General features: G+C 47.2%; 1 protein-coding gene and 1 non-coding gene across 4 annotated transcripts in view; both read right to left on the minus strand.

Moving 5' to 3' along the window:
• The window catches only part of STOX1 (storkhead box 1), a 72,530-nt gene that overhangs the window by 41,849 nt on the left and 11,127 nt on the right, over positions 1–19,554 (minus strand). The gene's annotated exons all lie outside the window — the stretch shown is intronic.
• Positions 9,282–9,388, minus strand: LOC115900516. The gene has a single exon (XR_004060200.1). It is a non-coding gene; the product is annotated as a U6 spliceosomal RNA (small nuclear RNA).

Genomic DNA, 19,554 nt, shown 5'->3' on the forward strand with positions numbered 1-19,554 from the left:
AGAGATGGTCTGGCTATGTTGCCCAGGCTGGTCTCCTACTCCTGGTCTCAAGCAATCCTCCTCCCTAGGCATTAGGAGCCTTATCTACTGTGCATGCCTAGAAGGTAACGTCTTACTTGGTAGCTTTAACAATTGTAAACTCTTTGTTAGCAGGGGTGCCATGTGTGCCCTCTGAGGTCATGCATATGAAAGGTAGGCATTAATTTATCTCTTGTAAAAAACACTGGCTTGGCCGGGCGCAGTGGCTCAAGCCTGTAATCCCAGCACTTTGGGAGGCCGAGACAGGCGGATCACGAGGTCAGGAGATCGAGACCATCCTGGCTAACACGGTGAAACCCCGTCTCTACTAAAAACTACAAAAAACTAGCCTGGCGAGGTGGCGGGCGCCTGTAGTCCCAGCTACTCGGGAGGCTGAGGCAGGAGAATGGCGTAAACCCGGGAGGCGGAGCTTGCAGTGAGCTGAGATCCGGCCACTGCACTCCAGCCTGGGCAACAGAGCGAGACTCTGTCTCAAAAAAAAAAAAAAAAAAAAAAACACTGGCTTATACCTAGAGACGGTTCAAGTCTTTGAGGAAACACCCCAGGTAGATCAAGTAGCCCTCAGACATGCACTCTGTGGGCAGCATACCTATAGTGAGTTATGCCATTGGAAAGGTGGCATGGGCCAGGTGGAGTGGCTCACACCTGTAACCCCAGCACTTTAAGAGGCCAAGGTGGGCAGATCCCTTGAGTTCAGGAGTTCAAGATCAGCCTGGACAACATGGTGAAACCCTATATCTACTAAAAATAACAAAAATTAGCCAGGTGTGGTGGCATGCACCTGTAGTCCCAGCTACTCGGGAGACTGATGTGGGAGGATCACCTGAGCCCAAAGAGGTCAAGGCTACATGCAGTGAGCTGTGATCGCACCACCGGACTCCAGCCTGGGTGAAAGAAAGAGACGTCTCCAAAAACAAAAAACGGGCTAGGCACAGTGGCTCATACCTGTAATCCCAGCACGTCAGGAGGCTAAGGTGGGTGGATCACCTTAGGTTAGGAGTTCGAGACTAGCCTGACCAACATGGTGAAACTCCTTCTCCATTAAAAATATGAAATTAGCCGGGCATGGTGGCACATGCCTGTAATCTCAGCTACTAGGTAGGATGAGACAGGGGAATCACTTGAACCTGGGAGGTGAAGGTTGCAGTGAGCTGAGATTGTGCCACAGCACTCCAGCCTGGGCAACAAGAGTGAAACTCTGTCTCAAATTAAAAAAAGAAAGAAAAGAAAAAGGCTGGGCGCAGTGGCTCACACCTGTGATCCCAGCACTTTGGGAGGCTGAGGCAGGAGATCACCTGAGGTCAGGAGTTCGAGACCACCCTGACCAACATGGAGAAATCCCGGCTCTACTAAAAATACAAAATTAGCCAGGCATGGTGGCACAAGCCTTAACCCCAGATACTCAGGAGGCTGAGGCAGGAGAATCGCTTGAACCTGGGAGGTGGAGGTTGCAGTGAGCTGAGATAGCACCATTGCATTCCAGCCTGGCAACAAAAGTGAAACTCCATCTCAAAAAAAACAAAAAAAAAAGAAAGAAAGGTAAGAAAGGTGGTATGAAATTTGTTCTATACTTTAACTGAATGAAATGACTTATGACCCTGACTCAGCCTGAAAAGCCTTACCATTCAGGTCAGCTTCACATCACTGGCCAATTATACAGAAGATAGAATTTGCTACAGATTTCTTCCTTGCAGGCCATGACCAAGTCTGACCAAATTAATATGTCCAACTATATGTCTTGAAGCCAGGTTAATTCAGAAACTTGAGAAAGTCACCAGGTTTTCTAAGGTAAACCTTTATGGTAAATGAGATTTGTTCAACTGACTAAAACCAGAAGCCTCGGAGGGTGAGCAAAGACCACATAGTGGGGTTGATCTCATTCTGCCCTTGCGAGTTCTGCAGGCAATAGCTGAATAAGTGCTGCTTAAGGTGAACCCAACGGACTGGGTCCTAGCACCTGCTGATCACATTAAAACAAAATGACCGGCCAGGCACGGTGGCTCATGCAGGTAATCCCAGCACTTTGGGAGGCTCAGGTGGGCGGATCACCTGAGGTCAGGAGTTTGAGAAGAGCCTGGCTAACATGGTGAAACCCCACTTCTACTAAAAATACAAAAAATTAGCTGGGCATGGTGGCGCATGCCTGTAATCCCAGCTACTCAGGAGGCTGAGGCAGGAGAATCACTTGAACCCAGGAGGTGGAGGTTGTGGGGAGTGGAGATTGCACCACTGAACTCTAGCCTGGACAACAAGAGCGGAACTCTGTCTCAAAAAAAAAAAGAAGTGTTTCCCAGTTACACAGGTAGTAAGAAATATACTCAGAAAACTGCCAAGTAAGGCAGACAAATAAGTCTGACTTCACTTTCAATGCAAATAAAATAAGCATGTGAACCTGACACCACCATCTCACATATCAATTCTGATTCTGATTCTGGACGACAGAGCGAGACTGTCTCAAAAAAAAAAAAAAAAAATTAGCCAGGCATGGTGGCATGTGCCTGTAGTCCCAGTTACTCAGGAGGCTGTGGCAGGAATATCTCTTGAGCCCAGGAGCTGAGGCTGCAGTGAGCTATGATTGTGAGACTGCACTACAGCCTGGATGATAGATTGAGACCCTGTCTTGGAGAAGAAAAAAAAACAGACACAAAAATCTTGGGCCGGGCGCGGTGGCTCAAGCCTGTAATCCCAGCACTTTGGGAGGCCGAGACGGGCGGATCACGAGGTCAGGAGATCGAGACCATCCTGGCTAACACTGGTGAAACCCCATCTCTACTAAAAAATACAAAAAAAAACTAGCCGGGCGAGGTGGCGGGCGCCTGTAGTCCCAGCTACTCGGGAGGCTGAGGCAGGAGAATGGCGGAAACCCGGGAGGCGGAGCTTGCAGTGAGCTGAGATCCGGCCACTGCACTCCAGCCTGGGCGACAGAGCGAGACTCTGTCTCAAAAAAAAAAAAAAAATCTTGAAGCAGTAAGAGAAAAACTAACACACATACAGGGGAATCACAATAAGATTAACAGCTAACTTCTCATCAGAAACAATGGAGTTCAGAGGACAGTGAGATGACATATTTATTTATTTTTGAGAGGGAGTCTCACTCTGTCACCCAGGCTGGAGTGCAGTGGCACAGTCTCGGCTCACTGCAACCTCCACCTCCCAGGTTCAAGCGATTCTGCTGCCTCAGCCTCCCAAGTAGCTGGGATTACAGGTACTTGCCACCACGCCTGGCTAATTTTTGTATTTTTAGTAGAAATGGGGTTTCACCATATTGGCCAGGCTGGTCTCGAACTCCTGAACTCAGGTGGTCCACTCGCCTGGGCCTCCCAAAGTGTTGTGATTACAGGCGTGAGCCACCACCACTGGCTGTTTTTTTTTTTTTTTTTTGAGACGGAGTCTCGCTCTGTCGCCCAGGCTGGAGTGCAGTGGCCGGATCTCAGCTCACTGCAAGCTCCGCCTCCTGGGTTTAAGCCATTCTCCTGCCTCAGCCTCCCGAGTAGCTGGGGCTACAGGCACCCGCCACCTCGCCCGGCTAGTTTTTTGTATTTTTTTAGTAGAGACGGGGTTTCACCGTGTTAGCCAGGAGGGTCTCGATCTCCTGACCTCGTGATCCGCCCGTCTCGGCCTCCCAAAGTGCTGGGATTACAGGCTTGAGCCACCGCGCCCAGCCGGCTGTTTGTTTTTAAGACAGAGTCTCGTTCTGTTGCCTAGGCTGGAGTATAGTGGTGCAATCTCAGTTCACTACAACCTCCACCTCTGGGGTTCAAGCAATTCTTCTGCCTGAGCCTCCCGAGTAACTGGGATTACAGGCGCACACCACTATGCCCAGCTAACTTTTGTATTTTTAATAGAGACAGGGTTTCACCATGTTGGCTAGGCTGGTCTTGAACTCCTGACCTCAAATGATCCACCTACCTGAGCCTCCCAAAGTGCTGGCATTACAGGCGTGAGCCACTGCGCCCAGCAAATAGATGTACATATTTTGGGTGGGCACATGTGGTAATCTGGTACATTTATACATTCATATAGTGCATAAAGACCACATCAGGGTAATTAGGGTATCCATCACCTTAAATGTAAGTTTAATGATTTTTTTACTAGCACAATCGGACAATAATTATATTAGAACGTGAGGCCGGGTGTGGTGGCTCATGCCTGTAATCCTAGCACTTTGGGAGGCCGAGGTGGGCAGATCATGAAGTCAGGAGATCGAGACCATCCTAGCTAACAGGGTGAAACACCATCTCTACTAAAAAGTACAAAAAAAACCCAAAAAACAATTAGCCAGGCGCAGTGGCGGGCACCTGTAGTCCCAGCTACTCCGGAGGCCGAGGCAGTAGAATGGTGTGAACCTGGGAGGCGGAGCTTGCAGTGAGCCAAGATCACACCACTGCACTCCAGCCTGGGCGACAGAGCGAGGCTCTGTCTCAAAAAAAAAAAAAAAAAAAGAAAGTGAATTAAAACACAATTAAGTTTACTCTTGGCACACTCAACTTCCTAGAGTCTCCCTTTCTCCACTCTTTTTCCTTTTTTTTCTTTTTAAGATAGTCTCACTTTGTAGCCCAGGTTGGAGTGCAGTGACACAATCATAGCTCACTGGAACTTTGACCTCCCAGGCTCAAGAAATCCTCCCACCTCAGCCTCCTGAGTCGCTGGGACCAAAGTTGTACATTCCACACCTGGCTAATTTATTGTTTGTGGAGACAGGCTCTCCCTATGTTCCCCAGGCTGGTTTCAAACTCCTGGGCTCAAGTGATCCTCCCACCTCAGCTTCGCAAAGAGTTGGAATTACAAGCATGAGCCATCGGACCTGGCTTCACTCTTGTTTTTTTGTGTGTGTTTGCTTTTTGTTGGTTTTGTTATTTTTGTTTTTTTCTTGAGACAGGGTCTCACATTGTCACCCAGGCTGGAGCACAGTGGTTCGATCTCGGCTCACTGCAGCCTTGACCTCACGGGCTCAAGCAATCCTCCCACCTTAGCCTCCCAAGTAGCTGAGACTACAGCTCACCACCACCATGCCCAGCTAATTTTTGTATTTTTTGTAGAGACAGGATTTCACCACATTGCCCAGGCTGGTCTTGAACTCCTGAGTTCATGCAATCCACCTGCCTTGGCCTCCCAGTGCTGGGATTACAGGCATGAGCCACTGTGCCTGGCCAAATGTTTAAATGTATATCTAAATCAACTTGTGCACCACCACAGTGACCACCACAATCATATAGATGCCACACTTTGGGAAATATTGCCCTAATCCATTGTGTGGGATGAAACTGTGTGAATGGAAATAGAAGGCGCTGTCTTTGCAAAGTGCTCTGGTTTGATAACCAGGCTTCCTTCTGAAAAGGATGTCTTCAGCTGTTTTATGCACTTTGTGCTGCAGGCACATCAAGTAACCACTAAGCTCTATAGCACTTTAAGTTGGAAAGTGTTTAAGGTGGGAGGGAGGGGAGCTCTTTTTATTACCAAGGCTTTCTTTTTTTTTTGAGACGGAGTCTCGCTCTGTCGCCCAGGCTGGAGTGCAGTGGCCGGATCTCGGCTCACTGCAAGCTCTGCCTCCCAAGTTTACACCATTCTCCTGCCTCAGCCTCCCGAGTAGCTGGGACTACAGGCGCCCGCCACCTCGCCCGGCTAGTTTTTTTGTATTTTTTAGTAGAGCCAGGGTTTCACCGTGTTAGCCAGGACGGTCTCGATCTCCTGACCTCATGATCCGCCCACCTCGGCCTCCCAAAGTGCTGGGACTACAGGCTTGAGCCACCGCACCCGGCCTACCAAGGCTTTCAATCAGCAAATTTAACTATAGCCAACTGCAGGGCTAGAGAAAAAAGCTTCGGTTTTAAAACAAAAAGCTCACACCTGTAATCCCAGCACTTTGGGAGGCTGAGGCGGTCAGATCATGAGGTCAGGAGATTGAGACCATCCTGGCTAACATGGTGAAACCCCATCTCTACCAAAAATACAAAAAAATGAGCCGGGCGTGGTGGCCTGTAGTCCCAGCTTCTCAGGAGGCTAAGGCAAGATAATCGCTTGAACCCGGGAGGCGGAGATTGTAGTGAGCCGAGCTCGCACCACTGGACTCCAGCCTGGGTGACAGAGTGAGACTCCATCTCAAAACAATAACAAAAACAAAGAACACAGCTGTGGGCTTTTGGAAAAGCCCCATCCCCAAATGCTATTGCTTTCCAGGTACTGGCCATTTCACATGACCCACAATTACCATTTAAAGGGCACGCTGTGTCTTTCTTAGGGTTGTGAAGAGTCAGATGAATGCAAAGTTTAGGAGAAGAGAATTCAGACAAATGCTGTGATCAAAAATAAATAAACAAACAAACACAAAAACTCCTCCTTGCAGGTAATTTTTCAACCTGTATTCCAACAGAAATCAAAATCTAGAACAGGGATGAAAGAACAATCAGGAGAGGAATGTGAGTAATATACCTCATCCCGTAAGCTTCCGCCCTCACTAGCTTTTTGTGTACCACCAGCACTGGGCCCAATCAGATGGGAGAGGCAACGTGCACAAGGCCGGGCAGGAGGTGCCCTGAGCTCCCTGGGTTCTCTCCAGCATGACCCAGAGATGAGCCTCTTCTGGTTGTGGGCTCCTTTCACAGCTCCCAGAGACTGAGACTCCCTCTCTCAGATGGGCAGAAATCACAATTGTCCATTTTTCAAAGCATAATTTTCATTCAGTACAAATTAAAAATAATATAGGCCATTCCATATTATTAGGAAATGGTAATTTACAAATTAAATAATAGGAAGAGCTCAGGAATTACTGGCCTAAGAGAATCATTCAGTGATTCAATGGGTTGAGAACAGTACATCACAGCATGGAACACATCCACGCCACAGGCTGTAGCTGAAGTCCAGAGACAGGAAGGAGCTGGCCAGTTAAGGGAGAAGTCAGGACTGGAATCCAGGTCTCATGGACACACAGGGCCAATAATGCCTGGTTGAACCTGAAAAAGCAAAGCCTGGGCTACAAGAACTGTAGTCCTAATTCAGAAGAAAGTTGTTCCTGTGTCTAATACCATGGTGATTTTTCAGCACATGAAATCAAGATGGCTGAAGGATATGCTCCAGGGTGACAGAATAAGGCCTCCAGGACCAGCCTGAGATGCCAGACATGGGTCCCATGCCTGGCTTGGCACCCTATGAGTTCCGCTGTAATAATTAACTGCTAACGTCAGATGCAGTGGCTCATGCCTGTAATTCCAGCAGTTCGGGAGCCCGAGGCAACAGGATTGCTTGGGCCCAGGAGTTTGAGACCAGCCTGGGAAACATAGCAAGAACTCAACTCTACAAGAAAATTTTTTCAAAACTATCCAGGCAAAAAAAAAAAAGAAGAAGAAAATTAGCCAGGCACGGTAGCACGAGCATGTAGTCCTAGCTACTTGGATGGCTGAGTCAGAAGAATCACTTGCACCTAGGAACTTGAGGTTACAGTGAGCTATGATCACGCCACTATACTCCAGCCTGGGTGACAGAGTGAGACCGTCTCAAAAAACAAAACAAACTGCTCACGTTCACCGATAGCTCACTGTGTGCTGGGCCCTCTCCTAAGTGCTTTATATGCATTGTTTCATTTAATCCTTGCAACCACACTATGAAATCGGTAGTATTATCATCTCTGTTTCACAGATAGGGAAGCAGAGGCATGGAAGGTTAAGCAAATTGCCTGCCATCTCATATCTGAAGGCCCTCCTCCCCCTTCTTAAATATCTAACCTGACCAGTGGCATTGCAGTTCCAAGCAGTGGCATGGAAAGCCCATGCAAAAGCTGGGTGGAAAGGTGAAAGGTCTTGCAGGCCACTGGGCTTAGGTGGCAGGCAGCAGTACAGCTGGGTTGTGGCTGACCTGGCTGAGGTCTGGGTGGAATTAGCATCTTCCAGTTATGATCCATTAGCAGGGACTAAGGGCCAGGCTCCTTGCCTCTGCCCTGAAGGAGACATGGGAAGGAAAATGACAGATGTGTTTTCCAGGTGTGTTCTCAGGACAACGGGACCTAGTGCCCCTCACTATGTCCCACCTGGCACCCAGGTCAGAGCTGGCCCAGCATGGTTCTTGATCAACAACTAAAGGAGAGGACTTGATCTATTCCAGGCAAGATGGAGGCAGGAGAAGAGAAGATTTAAAAATACTTCTATTGGCCAGGCACGGTGGCTCATGCCTGTAATCCCAGCACTTTGAGAGGCCAAGGTGGGTGGATCACCTGAGGTCAGGAGTTTAAGACCAGCCTGACCAACATGGAGAAACCCCGTCTCTACTAAAAATACAAAATTACCCAGGCGTGGTGGCACGTACCTGTAATCCCAGCTACTCGGGAGGCTGAGGCAGGAGAACTGCTGAAACCCAGGAGGTGGGGATTGTGGTGAGTCGAGATTATGCTATTGCACTCCAGCCTGGGCAATAAGAGCGAAACTCCGTCTCAAAAAAACAAACAAAAAAAAACTTCTACCTTCTGGCTGGGTGCAGTGGCTCATGCCTGTAATCCCAGCACTTTGGGAGGCCGAGGCAGGTGGGTCACTTAAGGTCAGGAATTCGAGACGAGCCCAGCCAACATAGTGAAATCCCGTCTCTACTAAAAATACAAAAATTAGCTGGGCATGGTGGTGCACGCCTGTGATCCCAGCTACTTGGGAGGCTGAGGTAGGAGAATCGCTTGAACCTGGGAGGCAGAGGTTGCAGCAAGGTGAGATCGCACCACTGCACTCCAGCCTAGGCAACACAGTGATCTCGAGAGAAAAAAAAAAAAAAACCTTCTACCTTCCAATCCGCAAATCCCTCCACCCAACAAAACAAACTCTCCCACAACCCAAGCCACCATAATAACATGTGTCTGCTTATGCTGTTTAAACTTATACTGGGGTCATCTTTTGTTGCTGTTCAAAATATTTTTTCCCCTCAGTTGATACAGATGTTCTAATTCTCCTCAAGGGATTTGCTCCTTTTTGATCCTCAGTGCCACTGTGCCTCTGGAGAATTTAAATGAGTCTACTAAGGTTTCCATTTTCTGGCTTTTTCAAGCACCTGCATTGCTTATTCCTTGGTATCTGGAAGGCCTTTTGTTTCACAGAAGGTGTTCAAAGACTCAGGAACTCAAAGGTCAAAATGTACATTTGTAACAGAATTAGAAGCAAAGATTTACTATAGACATATACTGCCTCCATAGCTCAGGAGACCCAATATTGATTATTAAGATGTGAATTCTCCCTAAATTAATCTATAGATTTAACATAATTACCTTTTCTTTTTAATTGGAACCCTTCATGAATTTGTATGTCATCCTTGCACAGGGGCCACACTAACCTTCTCTGTATCGTTTGAATTTTAGTATATGTGCTGACAAAGCAAGCACTAACACAATCCTAATAAAAATTTAAGCAGAATTTTTTTAGAAATAGACAAGTTGATTCTAAAGTTTACATGGAAAAAGCAAAGGACCAATAATAACCAAATAAAAAGAATCAAACTTGAAGGATTCAGACTATCTGATTTCCATACAGCTACAGTAATGAAAACACTGTAGTATTGGAAAAAGCATAGGTGTATCGATCAAGAAAAAAGAACAGTCTAGAAATAGACACACACATGTGGTCAATTGCTATCTGACAAAAAGCCAGGGTTATCCAATGGAGAAAGGACAGTCTTTTCAACAAGGGAGTTCCTGAAGAATTGGACATCCATAGGCAAAAAATAATAATCAACCTCTGGCCAGGTGTGGTAGCTCATGCCTGTAATCACAGCATTTTGCGGGGCTGGGGCAGGTGATCAACTGAGGTCAGGAGTTCAAGACCAGCCTGGCCAACAGGGTGAAATCCCATCCCTACTAGAAATACAAAAAAAAATTAGCCAGGTGTGGTGGCGCATGCCTGTACTGCCAGCTGTTCAGGAGGCTGAGGCAGGAGAATCACTTGAACCCAGGCGGCAGAGGTTGCAGTGAGCTGAGACCACACCACTGCACTCCAGCCTTGGTGACAGAGTGAGACTGTGTCTCAAATAATAATAATAAAAACCTCAATCTCATAACTTGTACCACATACAAAACTTAACATGAAATGCATCATAGATTTAAATGTTAAATCTCAAAGTAGAGGGGGGCGCAGTGGCTCACGCCTGTAATCTCAGCACTCTGGGAGGCGGAGGTGGAAGGATCACTTGAGGCCAGGAGTTTGAGACCAGCCTGGGCAATGTGGCGAAATCCCATCTCTACTAAAAATACAAAAATCGCCGGGCGCGGTGGCTCAAGCCTGTAATCCCAGCACTTTGGGAGGCCGAGACGGGCGAATCACGAGGTCAGGAGTTCGAGACCATCCTGGCTAACACGGTGAAACCCCGTCTCTACTAAAAAATACAAAAAGCTAGCCGGGCGAGGTGGCTGGCGCCTGTAGTCCCAGCTACTTGGGAGGCTGAGGCAGGAGAATGGCGTAAACCCGGGAGGCGGAGCTTGCAGTGAGCTGAGATCCGGCCACTGCACTCCAGGCCGGGCGACAGAGCGAGACTCCGTCTCAAAAAAAAAAAAAAAAAGAAAAAAAATCAGGGCCGGGTGCGGTGGGTCACACCTATAATTCCAGCACTTTGGAAGGCCAGGCAGGTGGATCACCTGAAGTTAAGAGTTCAAGACCAGCCTGGCCGGCCGGGAGCGGTGGCTCAAGCCTGTAATCCCAGCACTTTGGGAGGCCGAGACGGGCGGATCACGAGGTCAGGAGATCAAGACCATCCTGGCTAACATGGTGAAACCCCGTCTCTACTAAAAATACAAAAAACTAGCCGGGCGACCTGGCGGGCGCCTGTAGTCCCAGCTACTCGGGAGGCTGAGGCAGGAGAATGGCGTGAACCCGGGAGGCGGAGCTTGCAGTGAGCTGAGATCCGGCCACTGCACTCCAGCCTGGGCGACAGAGCGAGACTCCGTCTCAAAAAATAAATAAATAAAAAAAAGACCAGCCTGGCCAAGATGGTGAAGCCCCGTCTCTACTAAAAATACAAAAATTAGCCGGGCATGGTGGCATGTGCCTGTAATCCCAGATACTCGGGAGGCTGAGACAGGAGAATCGCTTGAACCCGGGAGGTGGAGACTGCATTGAGCCAAGATCTCCCCATTGCACTCTAGCCTGGGCAATAAGAGCGAAACTCCGTCTCAAAAAAGATAAAAATAAAAATACAAAAATTAGCTAGGCATTGCCGGGTGCAGTGGCTCAAGCCTGTAATCCCAGCACTTTGGGAGGCCGGGACAGGCAGATCACGAGGTCAGGAGATTGAGACCATCCGGGCTAACACAGTGAAACTCTGTCTCTACTAAAAATACAAAAAAAGTAGCCAGGCATGGTGGCAGGCGCCTGTAGTCCCAGTTACTCAGGAGGCTGAGGCAGGAGAATGGAGTGAACCCAGGAGACAGAGGTTGCAGTGAGCCAAGATCGCACCACTGCACTCCAGCCTGGGCAACAGAGCAAGATTCCATCTCAAAAAAAAAAAAAAAAAAAAAAGCCAGGTGTTGTGGTGCACACCTGCAGTCCCAGCTATTTGGGAGTGCTGAGGCAGGAAGATCACCTGAGCCTTGGGAGGTTGAGACTGCAGTGAGCCGTGATCGCACCACTGCACTTCAGCTTGAGTGATAGAGGGAGACTCCATTTTGAAGAAAAAAAAATTAAAACATTTATTCTTCAAAAGACACTGGTGAGAAATTAAAAAGACAAGCTGGCCAGGCACTGTGGCTCACACCTATAATCCCAGCACTCTGGGAGGCCGAGGAGGGTGGATCAATTGAGGTCAGGAGTTCAAGACCAGCCTGGTCAGCATGTCAAAACCCTGTCTCTACGAAAAATACAAAAATTAGCCGGGTATGGTGGTGTGTACCTGTAGTCTCAGCTACTTGGGAGGCTGAGGCAGGAGAATCGATTAAGATCGAGATCGCACTACTGCACTCCAGCTTGGGTGACAGAGTGAGACCCTGTCTCAAAAATAAATAAATGAATAAATAAATAAATAAATATTAAAAAAATAAAAAGACAAGCCATAGTCTTAGCAAAAAGATTTGCAAAACACATATCTGACAAAGGACTTGTATCTAAAATATATAAAGAATTCCTACAATTTAATAAGGAAAAAAAACTTTTTTCATGGGCAAAACATTTTGACAGACACTTATTAAAAAAGATACAGGCCAGGCATGGTGGCTCATGCCTATAATCCCAGCGCTTTGGGAGGCCAAGGCCAGTGGATCACCTGAGGTCAGGAGTTCAAGACCAACTTGGCACACATGGTGAAACCCTCTTTCTCCTAAAAATACAAAAATTTGCTGGGCGTAGTGGCAGGCACCTGTAATCCCAACTACTCAGGAGGCTGAGGCAGGAGGATCACTTGAACCCAGGAGGCAGAGGTTGCAGTGAGCTAAGATCACACCATTGTACTCCAGCCTGGGCGACAAGGGTGACACTCTATCTCAAAAAAAAAAAAAAAGAAGATCCAGACATAGCAAATAAGCACACATGAAAAGATGCTCAACTCACTAGTCATTAGGGAAATACAAATTAAAGTCACAGTGAACTACCACTATCCAACTATTAGTCCAGCCAAAAATAATAAAATAGGCCAGGCACAGTGGCTCACATCTGTAATCCCAGCACTTTGGGAGGCTGAGCCGGTTGGACAATCTGAGGTCAGGAGTTCAAGACCAGCTTGACCAACATGGTGAAACTCTGTCTCTACTAAAAATACAAAAAATTAGCCAGGCGAGATGATAGGCACCTGTAATCCCAACTACTTTGGAGGCTGAGATAGGAAAATCACTTGAACCCAGGAGGCAGAGGTTGCAATGAGCAGAGGTCACTCCATTGCACTCCAGCCTGGGCAACAAGAGCGAAATTCCATCTCAAAAAAAAAAAATAATATAATAATAATAATAACATACTGATATCAAATGCTGAACTGGAAATCTCATACACTGATGGCACAATTGCAAAGTGGTACTATCATTTTGAAAAGCAGCCCTCCAATTCACACCTGGTTATTCACCCAAGAGAAATGAAAACATGTCCACAGACCTGTTAATGAATGTTATTATTGTTCTATTCATAATCACCAAAATCTCAGCCAGGTACAGTGGCTCATGGCTATAATCCCGGCACTTTGGGAGGCCAAGACGGGAAGATTGCTTGAGACCAGGAGTTCGGGACCAGCCTGGGGAACACAGTGAGACCCCATCACTACAAAAAAAAAAAATAGCTGGTATGGTGGCCCATGCCTACAGTCCCAGCTATTCAGGAGGCTGAGGTGGGAGGATGGCTTGAGTCCAGGAGTTTGAGGTTGCAGTGAGCTGTGATTGCACCACTGCACTCCAGCATGGGTGACAGACTGAGACTCTTTCAAAAAATTAAAATATAAAAATATAATTTATAAGTAATTACCATTATGTAATACCAGTCAGCCATGCGATGCCAGACCCTACACCTCCCTTCCATCAAATGAATACAGTCACAGCTGATGGCTTTAGACTCGGGGAGTCAAAGGCTCGTTTGGTTTAGAAAGAATTTCACAAGGGACCTCCTAATACTTAATGAACTGCTAAAGAAATGGCATAGAGCCGGCCGGGCACAGTGGCTCACATCTGTAATCCCAGCACTTTGGGAGGCCAAGGCAGGTGGATCACGAGGTCAGGAGTTTAAGACCAGCCTGGCCAAGATGGTGAAACCCCATCTCTATTAAAAATACAAAAAATTAGCCAGGCGTGGTGATGCGCGCCTGTAATCCCAGCTACTTGGGAGGCTGAGGCAGAGAACTGCTTGAACCTGGGAGGCAGAGGCTGCAGTGAGCAGAGATCGTGCCACTGGACTCCAGCCTGGGTGACAGAGCAAGACTCCATCGCAAAAAAAAAAAAAAAAAAAGAAAAAAAAAAGAAAAAAGTAAAAGAAATGGTACATAGCCGGCCGGGCGCGGTGGCTCAAGCCTGTAATCCCAGCACTTTCAGAGGCCAAGACGGGCGGATCACGAGGTCAGGAGATCGAGACCATCCTGGCTAACCCGGTGAAACTCCGTCTCTACTAAAAATACAAAAAAAAAAAACTAGCCGGGTGAGGTGGCGGGCGCCTGTAGTCCCAGCTACTCGGGAGGCTGAGGCAGGAGAATGGCGTAAACCCAGGAGGCGGAGCTTGCAGTGAGCTGAGATCTGGCCACTGCACTCTAGCCTGGGTGACAAAGCGAGACTCCGTCTCAAAAAAAAAAAAAAAAAAAAAGAAATAGTACAGAGCCATGGAGAGGCACCTCGCATCAACAAGAAAAATGATCACTTTGCATACCTTTACCTCAAAAGATAAATTAAAAGGAAAAAGTCAATCATCATGGAACAAGCTTAATATTGCAAATGATCTTGACAAGACATTTTCTGTCTCTTCATCTACTAAAAGCTAGCTGTTCTAGAAATTTCTCTACATTGTAAAAGCTTAACGTGACTTTCTACTAGCATAGAATGTGGCATAGAATGTAGCTAAACCTCCAGGGTGGCCTCTGAAAGCCCTCTAATCTATGAAACCTATGAACCTATGGGATGTCCAAACTCTGCCCCTTCCTGAAACCTCCACTGTGGGGTCGAAGGTCGGGGGAATAACATCTTCAAACAAGGCATTTCTGCATCCCAATGCCACAACTTTGGAGCAAGGCAAGCATGGTGGCTGCCATTTATAAGGGGAGGACTGTTCTGCCTCAGGTCACATGATTAATACTCTTCAGATGGCCCAGACTTCATGTCTAGTGTTCTTTCCATGATCCTCCAACACACACACCTCCCTGGGTGCGGGATGTGGGTAGTTTTTTTTTTTTTTTTTGAGACAGAGTCTTGCTCTGTCACCCAGGCTGGAGTGCAGTGGCCGGATCTCGGCTCACTGCAAGCTCCGCCTCCCGGGTTCACGCCATTCTCCTGCCTCAGCCTCCCGAGTAGGTGGGACTACAGGCGCCCGCCACCACACCCGGCTAGTTTTTTGTATTTTTTTTAGTAGAGATGGGGTTTCACCGTGTTAGCCAGGACGGCCTCGATCTCCTGACCTCGTGATCCGCCCATCTCGGCCTCCCAAAGTGCTGGGATTACAGGCTTGAGCCACCGTGCCCGGCCAGGATGTAGGCAGTTTTTACTGTGATCTCTGTTCACTCCACAACGGGGCTCTGAGACATGGCTCTCTGCAAGGTGGGCCGTGGGCTCATGGGACAAGATGATCAGCTCCTTCCACAGATACTCTGAAGGGACCCAGAGCTTCCCAAGAACGCCTCCAACATCTACCCACAAGGAACTAGGCAAAAATGGGCTTTGCTGGTAGAATGAGACTGGAGCATTCAGATTATTCTCCTGCCTCTTGGATGGAGACCATCAGCATACCCAAAGCCTTTGCACTCATGAAACCTGTTCAAACATGGTTTCCAAACACACTCAACTAGGAAACTCTCTTTCATATAATCCCTACTTACATCCTACAGAACTAGTGTTTCTGCACCCTAGAACAACGCTATTAACTTCCTTGCACTTATATGTTGATTTTTTAATGACTTAAGAAAACTTGTTTCCAAGAAAAAATAATACATGTAATATGCTAACATTTATGTAAAAATGGAGGCAGACATGTCCATCCATATTATTTGTAGATTTATAAACTAGCTATGGAAGGATTAGAAAACTGGTCACTGCAGCCATTTCCAGAGAAAGGAATTCAGTGGCTGGGATAGGGAAATGAGGGACTTTTTCCTGTATACACTTTCATACTATGTGAATGTGTTACAGAAGCAACCCATCAAGTGAAACGCAAATTAAAATAAAAGGTACTAAAAGTAATACATATGTAAAAATCAAAAACAGGTCGGACACGGTGGCTCATGCCTGTAAGCCCAGCACTTTGAGAGACCAAGGCAGGCAGATCATGAGGTCAGGAGTTCAAGACCATCCTGACCAACATGGTGAAACCCCATCTCTACTAAAAATACAAAAATGAGCCAGGCTTGGTGGCAGGCACCTGTAGTCCCAGCTACTCAGAAGGCTGAGGCAGAAGAATTGCTTGAACTCTGGTGGCAGAGGTTGCAGTGAGCCAGGATCCCACCACTGCATTCCAGCCTGGGCAACAGAGCGAGACTTTGTCTCAAAAAAAAAAAAAAAAAAAAAAAAACATTTACAAGTGTATGTGTGCACATACACACACACCCCACAGCCATATTCCACACCAGAGATAAAACAACCACTGTTGGCTGGGTGCGGTGGCTCAAGCCTGTAATCCCAGCACTTTGGGAGGCCGAGGCGGGCGGATCACGAGGTCAGGAGATCGAGACCATCCTGGCTAACACGGTGAAACCCCGTCTCTACTAAAAAAATACAAAAAACTAGCCGGGCGAGGTGGCGGGCGCCTGTAGTCCCAGCTACTCGGGAGGCTGAGGCAGGAGAATGGCGTAAACCCGGGAGGCGGAGTTTGCAGTGAGCTGAGATCTGGCCACTGCACTCCAGCCTGGGTGACAGAGCGAGACTCCTTCTCAAAAAAAAAAAAAAACAAACCACCACTGTTGGACGGGCACGACGGCTCATGCCTATAATCCCAGCACTCTGGGAGGCCGAGGCAGCAGATCACCAGAACTCAGGAGTTCAAGACAAGCCTCGGCAACATGGTGAAACCCTGTCTCTACTGGAAATGCAAAAAATTAGCCACGCGTGGTGGCTCATGCCTGTAATCCCAACTACTTGGGAGGCTGAAGCATGAGAACCGCTTGAAGCAGGAAGGCAGAGGTTGCAGTGAGCCAAGATCACACTAGTGCACTCCACCCTGTGTGACAGAATGAGACTCTGTCTCAAAAAAGAAACATAAATAAATAAATAAAACAAAATAACCACTGTTAATATTTGGTGCTTGGGCTGGGGGCAGTGGCTCACGCCTGTAATCCCAGCACTTGAGCCCAGTCTGGGCAACGTGGTGAAACCTCATCTCTACCAAAAAAAAACCCCCACAAAAATTAGCCAGGCTCATAACCCAGTCTCGAAATAAATAAATAGATAAAAATTTAAAAATAAAGTAAAATAAAATAAATGGTTGGTGCTTGTACTTAGTCCCACTTCTCTATTTTTGCTTTTGTTGCCTGTGCTTTTGGTGTCATACCCAAAAAATCATTGTCAAGATCTATGTCATTAAGCTTTTCCCCATGTTCTCTTCTAAGAGTCTTCGTGTCCGGTCTTACATTTAACTCATTTTCAGTTGGTTGTTGTGGATGGTGTAAGAAAAGGGTACAATTTCATTCTTTTGCATGTGGAGATTGTTTACCCAGGACCATTTGTTGAAGAGACCCTCTCGTCCCCATTGTGTGTTCTCGGCACCCTCAGGGAAGATCAGTTGACTATATATGTGTGGGTTTATTTCTGGGCTCTCTATTCTGTTCCATTGCTGTATATATCTGTGTTTATGCTGGTACCGCATGTTTTTTTTTTTTTTTTTTTTTTTTGAGACGGAGTCTTGCTCTGTCGCCCAGGCTGGAGCGCAGTGGCCAGATCTCAGCTCACTGCAAGCTCCGCCTCCCGGGTTTACGCCATTCTCCTGCCTCAGCCTCCCGAGTAGCTGGGACTACAGGCGCCCGCCACCTCGCCCGGCTAATTTTTTATATTTTTTAGTAGAGACGGGGTTTCACCGTGTTAGCCAGGATGGTCTCGATCTCCTGACCTCGTGATTCGCCCGTCTCGGCCTCCCAAAGTGCTGGGATTACAGGCTTGAGCCACCGCGCCCGGCCGGTACCGCATGTTTTAATTACTTTATCTTTGTAACACATTTTGGTTTTTGTTTTGTTTGTGTATGGTTTGTTTTGTTTTGTTTTGTTTTGAGATGGAGTCTCACTCTGTGTAGTGGCACAATCTCGGCTCACTGTAACCTCTGCTTCCTGGGTTCAAGTGAGTCTCCTGCCTCAGCCTCCAAAGTAGCTGGGATTACAGGCTCCCACTACCACGCCTGGCTAATTTTTGTATTTTTAGTAGAGATGGGGTTTCGCCATGTTGACCAGGCTGGTCTCAAACTCCTGACCTCAGGTAATCCACCCGCCCTGGCCTCCCAAAGTGCTAGGATTATAGGCATGAGCCACCACGCCCGGCCTGTAATGTATTTTGAAATCAGGAAGTGTGATGCTTCAGGCTTTATTTTTTATTGTTCTTTTTTTCAGGCAGCCCCCAAGCCAGAGAGACTCCCAGCTGTGTTTTTCTTTCTCAAAGCCATTTTTGGCAGAGGTCAAAGTGGGAGGATTGCTTGAGCCCAGGAGTTCAAGACCAGCTTTGGCAAAGAGCGAGACCCTGTCTCTACAAAAAAATTAAAAATGAGCCGGGTGTGGTGGCACGTACCTCTGGTCCCAGCTACTCGTGAAGCTGAGGTGGGAGGATCGCTTGAGCCCAGGAGATCGAGGCTGCAGTGAGCTGTCATTGCACTGTTGTACTCCAGCCTAGCTGACAGAACAAGACCCTGTCTCAAATAATAATAATTGTTCTGGCTATTTGGGGATCTTTTGAGAGTCCATATGAATTTTAGAATTGTTTTTCCTATTTGTGTAAAAAAGCTGTTGGGATTTTGATAGGGATTGCATTGACTCTGTAGCTCACTTTGGGTATTATGAACATTTAAAAAATAGTAAGTCTCCCAATCCATGGACATGGGATGAAATTACTTCAACACAATAAAGGTCATATGTGAAAAGCCCACAGCTAACATCATACTCAACAGTGAAAAACTGAACGCTTTTCCTTTAAGACTGGGAAGAAGACACAGATGCCCATTCTTGCCACTTTTTTTTGTTTGTTTTTTGAGATGGAGTCTTGCTCTGTTGCCCAGGCTGGAGTGCCGCGGCATGATCTCGGCTCACTGCAACCTCCACCTCCCAGGTTCACATCATTCTCCTGCCTCAGCCTCCCAAGTAGCTGGGACTACAGGTGCCCACCACCATGCCTGGCTAATTGTTTGTATTTTTAATAGAGACGGGGTTTCACCATGTTAGCCAGGATGGTCTCGATCTCCTGACCTCGTGATCCACCTGCCCTGGCCTCCCAAAGTACTGGGATTACAGGCGTGAGCCTCTGCACCCGGCTCTTGCCACTTCTTTTCAACATATTACTGGAAGTCCTACCCAGAGGAATTAGGCAAGAAAAACAAATAAAGGACATCCAGATCAGAAAAGAAGTAAAATCATCTCTGTTTGCAGATGACATGATCTTACATAGGAAACCCTAAAGACGCCACACACAAAAATTCTTAGAACTAATCAGTTCTGTAAAGTTACAGAACACACACTGAACATAAAATCAGTTGCATTTCTATACATTAACAATAAACTATCCAAAAAGGAAATTAAGAAAATAGTCCTAGCTGACGCCTGTAACTGCATCACTTTGGGAGGCCAAGGTGGGAGGATCGCTTGAGCCCAGGAGTTCAACACTAGCCTAGGCAACATGGTGAAACACCATCTCTACTAAAAATACAAAAATTAGCCAGGTGCGGTAGCATCTGCCTGTAGTCTCAGCTACTGGAGAGGCTGAGATGG

The sequence above is a fragment of the Rhinopithecus roxellana genome, chromosome 11 (genome assembly GCF_007565055.1).
Source record: "Rhinopithecus roxellana isolate Shanxi Qingling chromosome 11, ASM756505v1, whole genome shotgun sequence".
Classification (NCBI taxonomy): Eukaryota; Metazoa; Chordata; class Mammalia; order Primates; family Cercopithecidae; genus Rhinopithecus; species Rhinopithecus roxellana.